Raw genomic sequence first — 11,624 nt, forward strand, 5'->3', positions numbered from 1 at the left:
CTTTACTTAGCCTATAAATTAGACAAAACACAGCTGGTCAATTACGAAGGACAACAGTGGTGGTGGTGGTGGTGGTGAATTTTTGTTCCAAGAAGAAGTACAACGAGATAATCATCCTCTCTGAACACATTTGTGGAAAATAAATGTAAAATAAACACAAACTTATATATTCGACAAAGGAATTTGAAAACGCCTTGCAAAATAAAACAAACAATTATTTATTTAGATCGAAAAATTACTAACGAAAGAAAAGGGAACGTGCATTTCCTGAGTAACAGTACACTTGTAATTGATATACCCTTGATAAGTCCACTGTCGCACATAAAGCGGATGACGAGATCAGCAGTAGTCGCGTCATCGGCTAGTAGCCTATGCGTTCGAGTGTTTCCTGCAGGCCGAGGCTCCGTCTTAGGCCAGAGAGATCGGCGCGCTCTGTGGGGATGTGGGCCACGGGGGACCACAAGAACACAGTTGGGGGGGTCTTCCCTCTTTAGGAGATAAGAGTGGGTAGATCGTAAATGACCTATCCTCAGCCTACACAATGCTATGGCCTCTCTCCGTGAAGGTCGGAAAGAGGACCGCCACACGGTAGTTGTCTTCTTAATTGTTCTCAGACCGAGCTCGATAGCTGCAGTCGCTTAAGTGGGGCCAGTATCCAGTATTCGGGAGATAGTAGGTTCGAACCCCACTGTCGTCAGCCCCGCAGATGGTTTTCCGTGGTTTCCCATTTTCACACCAGGCAAATGCTGGGGCTGTACCTTAGGTAAGGCCACGGCCGCTTTTTTCCCAGTCCTAGCCCTTCCCTGTGCCATCGTCGCCATAAGACCTATCTGTGTCGGTGCGACGTAAAGCCAATAGCATAAAAAATAGGTTCTCAGCTTGTTGGGAGTTCGGATAGCTAGGCACTCCGATTCCCAGGACGCCAAGATGGTTAGACGTAGCTGAGAACAAATATCTTTAGCAGGTACAGCTTTTTTGCTTTTTTTTTTTTTTTTTTTTTTTTTTGCTAGTTGCTTTACGTCGCAGCTTCATCCGCACGTTCGTTTCCCGCAACCCCAACGTGGCTTGAAAGCCACGCGAAAGTAATTCTGGTGCCAGCATCACTTAACCTGGCAGGTTAGAAGGTCATGAATCTGCTGCACTAGTGGGTGTTGCGAGAAACAGGTTTCAATAGACTGCAGAGAGCTTAACGAGTCGGTACACATAAGAAAGTGGCTTCTTTTATCACGTAGTGCAAACTGCAGAGCTTCTAAGATAGCGTAAAGCTCCGCAGTGTACACGCTCCATACACTAGGAAGCGAGATCTTCGTGCTGATATCATAGGTGACGAAAGAGCAACCAACATTATCTCAGATTTTAGAACCATCTGTGAAGATATGTCGGATATTGGTGAACGAAGTCTCGGAAATATAAGTTTGACGATTAGAACAAGATCATTAGCGATTAGGCCTAATATACTGTACCGGGAACACCGCTACGAGAGAAGTCCGAAGTATGTTTGTTGAACTTCGCGCGAGATGGAGGGTAGGCAGCCCGCCGAACGCAGTGACGTACCCAGCGAGTGACGTGGCCGCCGTAAGCCAGCTATCCGCTACCATATATGGTAATGATCCAGCTCGTCCTCAAAAGTACATTTTGAGCTAATTTATCGCTATTTTGACACTGCCAACTTAAAAGCCTTTACAATGGACATCATCTCTTAAGATTTCAAGAAAATCCACCAAGTATTATAGAAGTTATAAGGGTAGATAGTACCCGAGTTCTAGACACTTCCATGCGAACGTGTATAAAAGGAGGCCCACCCGACCTACGAATTCAGTGTCTGTCACTCCGCCGTCTCTGTGACACGGGTGACAGGAGAAGTATTGTGCGTGTCGAGCTTCTAGTCGACAGTCTGCGAAATCCAAGTTCGGTATTTTCTCTAAGTGTTGTATCAGGACTTTATTATATTCTTGAAGTGCCTGAATGGGACTTTATTTTTGAGAGCATCGTATTGGAACTTTGTCATATTGCCACATTGGAACTTTGTTTTTTTTCGTGTGTCGTGATTGGACTTTGATATTTTCTTAAAGTGCCATATAAGAACTTCGTTTTTTTTTTTCTGGAGCGTCTCATTGGAACTTAGTTATTTTCGCCAAGTGTCGCGATAAGACTTTATTATTTTCTTAAGGTGACATACTGGAACATAGTCATCGAAACTTTATTTTCTTCGAGTGTCGTGTTGGGACTTTAATATTTCGACACGTTGGAACTTTATTTTCTTCGAGTGTCGTGTTGGGACTTTAATATTTTGGCACATTGGAACTTTGTTATTTCTACACATTAGAACTTCGGTTATTTCTACACATTGGAACTTTTTTTTTTTTGAAGTGCCACATAGGGACTTACTTATTCGACGACGATTGGAAGGACTTTGAATTTTCACGAGTGTTGTGTACCGCATTGAACTTACGTTTCGAACTTATTCGAACTTATATTTTTGAATCAATTTCTGGAACATTGAAACTTTCCGAGCGTGTAGGATGAACTTGTGCCCTACCAACATAAACTTTCGTGTGAACGATGTGACTTGTTTTCTCAAGTGCCTCATTGAATTTACGCTTTGTAAAGACTATGAAACTTAGGGGACATTCAACATTACGTTTAATTGTGAAATATGCAATGCTTTCCAAGTGCTGCACAGGGACTTATGTTTTGATTCTTAAAGACTGTGACAATTCGGAATACGCATATCGCGTTCCCAGAAAGCCTAGAACTTTCCAGTATTTTGAGTGATCCATAATTTATGAAGTCAGACTTTTTCTTTCAAATATTATTTTCTTTAATGGCTATTCACTTCGCCTATTAATGCAACAGGACAGTTTCCGAGTGCTACTTATTCAGTTCATTGCCAATATGTTTTAAATCTTCAGAACTATGCATTTAGGACTGCAGTGACAGTAATCCTCTAGAACATTCTGACTTACAGTGAGCTTGCATTATGAACTTGCATTTCTACCAGTACTTGTTCTTCGAGTGATTATTATTGATTTAATATCTAGAGTGCAGTAACCATAATTAGAAGGTCATATCTGTTCAGACAGTGCCCTGAATGTGTGGAGTGCCGTGCAGGAAATTCAAGTGTGAATTACGTCTCGAATCGAACCCAGGAACGTGTGCCAATCTTCGAGATATTTCAGAACGTCGGGACATTCCAGAACGTCGAGATTTCCAGAACGTCGAGACACTTCCAGAACCTCCAGACATTCCAGAACTCCTCATCCGAGCAGGTGTGGTCCCTGCCCAGTCGATGTCCAGCACCATCCCAGGACTTGGAGGTACCAACCAGCCACGACACTTCCACGCTGCTGTACGAAGGTGATATGAACTTGCTTTTGATGATCAATAAACTCAATTTATCAAAATAATCTCTCAAATTGATAACTATACCTCTCTCTGTACCAGCTCCAATGATAAAGCCACTCCCTAGGTTAAGAATCATGCTCGTTCATTTAATATCAAGCACCTTAAAGATATGAACACATTTTTACGGGTACAATACACAGAGCGAGTTGCCTGTGCTGTTAACCGTGCAGCTGTTGACTTGTATTTGGGAGATGGTGGTTCCGAACCTCACTATAGGCAGCACTGAAGATGGTTTTATGTGTTTCCCATTTTTACACAAGGCAAATTCTGAGGATGTACATTCATTAAGGCTACGGCCACTTTCTTCCAAGTGTTAGCTCTTTATATTGTGGAAAAGCAACATACTTTTGAGAAATAGATAGAAAGAAAGGAAGGAAAGAAAGAAAAGTAAGGAAAATATTCCAATGGCTCTTAATAATTTCAAGTAACGAGGCTATCGAGATATCCAAAGTTTCGAGGAGAAATAAATAAATAGGGATGAAAAGCAACAGGAAAATTCCGTTCACTCTCGATACTTCCAAGCATCAAGGCAATTGAGGTATCGACAATTTCGAGAAGGAAAACATTAAAGGAAAAATAACGAGAAATATTCCGTTGTTCTCTGTAAGTCCACGTATCAAGGCTATCGAAATAACGAAAATTTCAGGGGGGAACGAAGAAGAACAATAATAGGAATATTCCGCTCATTCTCGACATTTGGTAAAAAGATTATCGAAATAATGAATGTTTCGAGGAAAAGGAAGGGAAGAAAGAAACGCCGGGCTGAGTGGCTCAGCACTGGCTTTCTGACCCCCAAATTGGCAGTGTCGATCCTGAATTTGTCCGGTAGTATTTGAAGTTGCTCAAATACGTCAGCCTCGTATCGATAGATTTACTGGCACGTAAAATAACTCCTGCTGGACTAAAGTCCGGCACCTCGGCATCTCCGGAAATCGTAAAAGTAGTTAGTAGGACGTAAAGCTAATGCCATTATTAGTAGTGAAAGAAGCAGGAAGAAAGAATGAAGGGAGGAAAGGAGTAATAAAATTACAGGTAAAAAATGTCCGATTCTTCTTGATACTTCCATGTACCAAAGATATCGCAATATCTAAAATTTCTAGGAGAAATAAATAAATAAATAAATAAATAAATAAATAAATAAATAAATAAATAAATAAATAAATAAAGAAAGAAAGAAAGAAAGAAAGAAAGAAAGAAAGAAAGAAAGAAAGAAAGCTAAAAGTAACCAAAACATTGTGATACCTCTCGATACTCCCAAGTACCGAATGTATCGAGATATCGACAGTTTCGAGGAACCTATTCTAGTGATGTGGATAATCAATCAATCAATCAATCAATCAATCAATACTGATATGAATTAAAGGCAGTCGCCCACGTGGCAGATTCCCTATCTGTTGTTTTCCTAGCCCTTAAATGATTTCAAAGAAATAGGAAATTTATTGAACATCTCCCTTGGCACGTTATTCCAATCCCTGACTCCCCTTCCTATAAATGAAAATTTGCCCCAATTTGTCCTCTTGAATTCCAACCTTATCTTCATATTGTGATCTTTCCTACTTTTATAAACGCCACTCAAACTTATTCGTCTACTAATGCCATTCCAAGTCATCTCTCCGCTGACAGCTCGGAACATACAGTACCACTCTGTCGATCAGCTCCTCTTCTTTCTCTTAATTCTTCCCATCCCAAACTTTGCAACATTTTCGTAACGCTACTCTTTTGTCGGAAATCACCCAGAACAAATCGGCCTGCTTTGGTTGGATTTTCTTTTCCAGTTTTTGAATCAGGTAATCCTGGTGAGGGTCCCATACACTAGAACCATACTCTAGTTGGGATATTACCAGAGACTTATATGCCCTCTCCTTTACATCCTTACTACAACCCCTAAACACCCTCATAACCATGTGCAGAGATCTGTACACTTTATTTACAATCTCATTTATGTGATTACCCCAATGAAGATCTTTCCTTATATTAACATCTACATACTTACAATGATCCCCAAAAGGAGCTTTCACCCCATCAACGCATTAATGAGAGGACTTTTCCTATTTGTGAAACTCACAACCTGACTTTTAACTCCGTTTATCATCATACCATTGCCTACTGTCCATCTCACAACATTATCGGGGTCATGTTGCAGTTTATCACAATCGTGTAACTTATTTATTACTCTATACAGAATAACATCATTTGCAAAAAGCCTTACCTCTGATTGCACTTCTTTACTCATATCATTTATATAATTATATATAAGAAGACATGAAAGTCCAATAATACTGCCTTGTGGATTTCCGCTCTTAATTATTACAGGGTCAGATAAAGCTTCGCCGACTCTAATTCTCTGAGATCTATTTTCTAGAAATATAGCAACCCATTCAGTCACTCTTTTGTCTAGTCCAATTGCACTCATTTTTGCCAGTAGTCTCCCATGATCCACCCTATGAAATGCTTTAGACAGGTCAATCGCGATACAGTCCATTTGACCTCCCGAATCCAAGATATCCGCTATATCTTGCTGGAATCCTACAAGTTGAGCTTAAGTGGAATAACCTTTCCTAAAACCGAACTGCCTTCTATCGAACCAGTTATTAATTTCGCAAACGTATGTAATATAATTAGAAAGAATGCCTTCCCAAAGCTTACTGGCCTGTAATTTTCAGCTTTATGTCCATCGCCCTTTCCTTTATACACAAGGGCTACTATAGCAGCTCTTCATTCATTTAGTATAGCTCCTTCAACCAAAAAATAATCAAATAAGTAATTCAGATATGGTACTATATCCCAACCCAATGAAAAAATAAAGGATTGAATAGAAGCCACAGTCGTCATGTTCACTGACATCACGCTCAGTTCAGGTCATGAAGTTTCCACACCAACTAGCTCGGTGTGAATTTAGTATCCTAGGCTATAAATCACGAAGTATGTCAGCTTACATTTTGTATACACTTTAAAATATCTAAATTATAAGTATGAAGAGCTGGATCTTTGCCACGAGATGCACTCTTCTCGCGGATTCTCAGCCATTAATGTCTAGACGACCCAGGCTAAAGAACACTACACTTTTATAGCTTGTTCTTGTCCACATGGAACATATTTACAATGAGAGTTCCACTGGGCTGCATGTGGTATTCGTGCTACAGCATTCACAGAAACGCGTTAATCTCAACAAGTTCCGAGGCTTCAGCATATTGTGACTTTTATCTTAAGCCCTAAATCAAATGCGCAGAAAACCAGAACATGCAACTACAATAATTTCAAGAACAATAAAACTTTTCAAAAACTGCAGTAAACTGACAAAAAGCTCTAAACGAATCATGAACAACTCTGTAAAAAATTCATAAAAGTTAAAGGGGTACGAAATATATCACTTGATAAAAGAAAATACTGCGTGAACTTCTGGAACCTTCCAGTTTGTCCTAATGACTCTATATACCACAAGGTAGGAATAATAATAATAATAATAATAATAATAATAATAATAATAATAATAATAATCATGCCGCCTCTGCGGTGTAGTGGTTAGTGTGATTAACAGTCACCCCCGGAGGCTCACTTCGATTCTCAGCTCTGCCACGAAATTTGAATAGTAGTACGAGGGATGCCGCCTCTGTGGTGTAGTGGTTAGCGTGATTAGCTGCCACCCCCGGAGGTCCGGGTTCGATTCCCGGCTCTGCCACGAAATTTGAAAAGTGGTACGAGGGCTGGAACTGGGTCAACTCAGCCTCGGGAGGTCAACTGAGTAGAGGTGGGTTCGATTCCCACCTCAGCCATCCTGGAAGTGGTTTTCCGTGGTTTCCCCACTTCTCCTCCAGGCGAATGCCGGGATGGTACCTAACTTAAGGCCACGGCCTCTTCCTTTCCTCTTCCTTGCCTATCCCTTCCAATCTTCCCATCCCTCCACAAGGCCCCTGTTCAGCATAGCAGGTGAGGCCGCCTGGGCGAGGTACTGGTCATACTCCCCAGTTGTATCCCCCGACCAAGAGTCTGAAGCTCCAGGACACTGCCCTTGAGGCGGTAGAGGTGGGATCCCTCGCTAAGTCCGAGGGAAAAACCGAACCTGGAGGGTAAACAGATGATGATGATGAGTACGAGGGATTCCTTTCCCTCTTGCTTGTCTGTCCCTTCCAATCTTCCCATCTCCCCACAAGGCCCCTGTTCAGCATAGCAGGTGAGGCTGCTTGGAAGAGGTACTTGTCCTCCTCCCAATTGTATCCATTGTATCCCCTAACCCAAAGTCTCACGCTCCAGCACACTGCCCTTGAGGCAGTAGAGGTGGGATCCCTTGCTGAGTTCGGAGAAAAAAACAATCCTGGAGGGTAAACGGATTAAGAAGGAAAGACGGAAAGAAAGGGCATCATTTAGGCTGCCCACATGTCAGTTTCGACGTTCTCGGTAACTTTGCCAAACTGAACTCAATTGGGCGATCTATGGCTGCGTTTTAATTAATTTTTAGATGCCAACAGCGTATGACGGGGTTCTTCAGCTCCGAAAAAGTTCATTATTATAGCTCTGATATTTTTGCCTCTTAGAAAAATAAGTTATTTTAGTTTGAATTGTAATTAGGTCATGTAAGCAATGTACGGTAATTGATAATTGCCATCGTTTTAAAATAGACCTATTCAACGAAATGCATATAACTTAATTATTTAAACTTGAAACCACTGGACGTACTACGTTCATATACGATAATTGAGTTTTCAAATAATCTATAAGCTGTGCAGATTATACATTCTCCCATCGTACCAACTTAAAGAAGTATTTTTTGCGGCAATGATATAGGAAAAGATTAGGGTAGGGAGCAAGTGACTGTGGAATTTACTTGGTGTGAAAATGGGAAACCAGGGAAGAAAATCGATGAATAGTACCTAAGTTTGGAAATAGTGTCGTATAATAACTATGTAAACTCGTCCAATTGTAAACGAGAACACCGAAAATTCACCTTCTCATTTTATCCATTTTATCTTGTGGGACCTTAATCAATGTAAATTTGAAAGATGAGAAGTTGTTTTAATATTTTGTAGCACAGGTCGTACTGAAAGATTATACTTTTCGTAAGCCTAACCAACATGTTCTGCGCCGCTTTCATTTTCGAAATTGGGGTACTGTATCTCGTTATTTTGTTGCTGAAGGGGTGGGTGAGTATGAGCAACATTCTTCCGACTGGATATTTGGAATTGGCACTACATTTCAATTTCCTTCTCCACTGGACAATTTCGAATGAAAATAATACTTTTAATTATCAACTATCAAATGATCCGCCTCTGTGGTGTAGTGGTTAGCGTGATTAGCTGCCACCCCCGGAGGTCCGGGTTCGATTCCCGGCTCTGCCACGAAATTTGAAAAGTGGTACGAGGGCTGGAACGGGGTCCACTCAGCCTCGGGAGGTCAACTGAGTAGAGGTGGGTTCGATTCTCACCTCAGCCATCCTGGAAGTGATTTTCCGTGGTTTCCCACTTCACCTCCAGGCGAATGTTGGGATGGTACCTAACTTAAGGCCACGGCCGCTTCCTTCCCTCATCCTTGCCTATCCCTTCCAATCTTCCCATCCCCCTACAAGGCCCCTGTTCACCATAGCAGGTGCGGCCGCCTGGGCGAGGTACTGGTCATACTCCCCAGTTGTATCCCCCGACCAAGAGTCTGAAGCTCCAGGACACTGCCCTTGAAGGCGGTAGAGGTGGGATCCCTCGTTGAGTCCGAGGGAAAAGCCGAACCTGGAGGATAAACAGATGATGATGATGATGATGATGAACTATCAAATGATTTCTTATTATAATCTCTACCATTCTTGCTTACATAGAACACTGGTTGCTACTCATCCGACCACCAGGAACGTTGGTTAATTAATGGCATTCGCTTGTCAGATGAGGTTAAAAGTTAAAAAGGAAGTACCGGACCATTGAAATGCGATATATGTGCCAGTTTTGAGACAAGTTTACAGGTCGTCGGTGCGACGCTAAAACCCTAGCCAAAAAATAAAATTACAATAATTGCCTGACCCTTCAAGGGCAACACGATATTCAAAGGATAGGGGCTGAATTGGTTTTCAGCTTACTAAGTTTTAATTCTGAACATTTGAATAATTACAGGATTTTTGAGAGTCAGTCCTGACTGATCAAATTGTGAATAACATAGGAAATGGTTATAGACATGCTATAGGCTTTTGGCCTTATGCCGTGTCAAGAAAATAAGGTGAAATTCTTTACGTTCCGCAGAGAACTTTGCTCTGCGTCATCAGAAGCTTTTCTCGTGACAGTCGTGATTTTCTTCTGATGACGCAGACCAACGTTCTCTGCGAAACGTAAAGAATTTCACCTTATTTTCTTGACACGGCATAAGGCCAAAAGCCTAAATCATGTCTATAACATAGGAAATGGTTATTTGCTCACAATTAACAGTATCATCATAAAGAAAAACTATCGTTGACTGAATTATGTTCTCTTCTACTGATATGTATCTCCGCCAGATACCGTTACTGCTGCAAATGTACAAAATCTAACCTATCAGCGGTGGGTAAAACAGCTAGTACATTATAGTTATTGCAATTACAATTGACTTTACGACGCGCCGACATAGATAGGTCTTTTGGCGAAGATGGGACAGGAAAGGGCTAGAAGTGGGAAGGAAGCGGCCGTGGCCTTAATTAAGGCTCAGCCCCAGCATTTCCTGGTGTGAAGATGGCAAACATCTTCAGGTCTGCCGACAGTGGAGTTCGAACCCACTATCTCCCGAATACAAGCTCACAGCTTCGCGCCCCTAACCGCACGGCCAACTTGCTCAGGAGTACATTATGAATTAATATTGGGTGTAGTAGTGTTTTATACCATTTCACCCGTAATAATTTACCCATTAAGCCCTGGCTGTTAACAGCATTATAATAGGACAAACATGTATCCTATCCTTCCTTTCACATTACTGTCAATTGTATTTTATTTTCCTTTACCACATAACTTGCCGGTCCCATGGTGTAGAGGTAGCATGCCTGTCTCTTACCCGAAGGCCCCGGGTTCGATTCCAGGCCAGGCCAGGTTCCTCGTCGAAATTCACGACAAAAGTTTATCTTGTAAAACCTAGTTCCACCAATAGGTTTAATAGAAATGGGAGTTAAGAAACGAGGCTCTGGCAACGCTGTAACGGCGTGCAGCGTGGCCAAGCACAGGTTGCATGAACTCGGCAGGCTGCCGGAGCTGTCTCATTAGCTCAGTGAGACGAGGTAATGCCATAAGTGCCGGCTGTGCGGGCGCGCCGGTGTTCGAATCGCGTTCACGCCAATCTTTTTTTCAGTTAATGTATCAAATTGTATCCAATGGTGTCTCCACTGTGCAATACACTATGTTCTGTCTTGCCGTTACAGTTACCTTTATTTAAACTTTCAAACATAAAATGAATTTCTTACAGACGTAAACGACCACTTTGATTCGTCCATGGTACAAATAAAGCCAATACGTAGAACATAATAGTGGATACAGTAACATCGTCTCTATTCAATGCGGTACAATGAAACACAATACAGTACAGTGTGCATGTGACGTCCAGTCTTATCTTCACAGAGCTGGTACGTACACTTACGAGCAACGTTCACTTCACAGCAGATGTTCAAAGCGACCACCTTGCATTTGCAAACACTTCGCCAGTCGCTGGAGCATACTTTGCCGGACCCTACGCAATACACCTGAATCCACCATTGCCGATGCAGCATGCACGCGAACTATTAGATCTTGTTCATCCATGGGTGGAGTACTATAAACATGTTCCTTTAAGTGTCCCCACAAATAAAAATCTAGTGGATTGAGGTCCGGGGAACGTGGAGGCCAGAACATTGGACCTCCACGACCAATCCATTTCCCTGGAAACGCTTCATTTAACCAGTTACGCACAGTCATTCCAAAGTGTGGTGGTGTTCCATCAGGCTGAAACCATAGCTGTAGCCGATCGCCGAGTGGAACGTTTTCTAAAGCGTCAGACAACGTATTGCCCAGAAACGTACGATAGCAGGGCGCATTCAACTTGTCCGGCAATAGGTAAGGGCCTAAAAGTACTCCTCCCACGATTCCAGCCCACAGGTTTATGCCAAAGCGTGCCTGAAAGCCACGTTCACGGGTGACATGTGGGTTGTGGTCGGACCAATAATGGCTGGTGTGATGGTTGAAAATACCTTCCCAACTGAAGCTACATTCGTCAGTCCATATCATATTCTTTATAAAATGTTCGTTATCTTC

This window comes from Anabrus simplex, chromosome 4 (assembly GCF_040414725.1).
Source record: "Anabrus simplex isolate iqAnaSimp1 chromosome 4, ASM4041472v1, whole genome shotgun sequence".
NCBI lineage: Eukaryota > Metazoa > Arthropoda > Insecta > Orthoptera > Tettigoniidae > Anabrus > Anabrus simplex.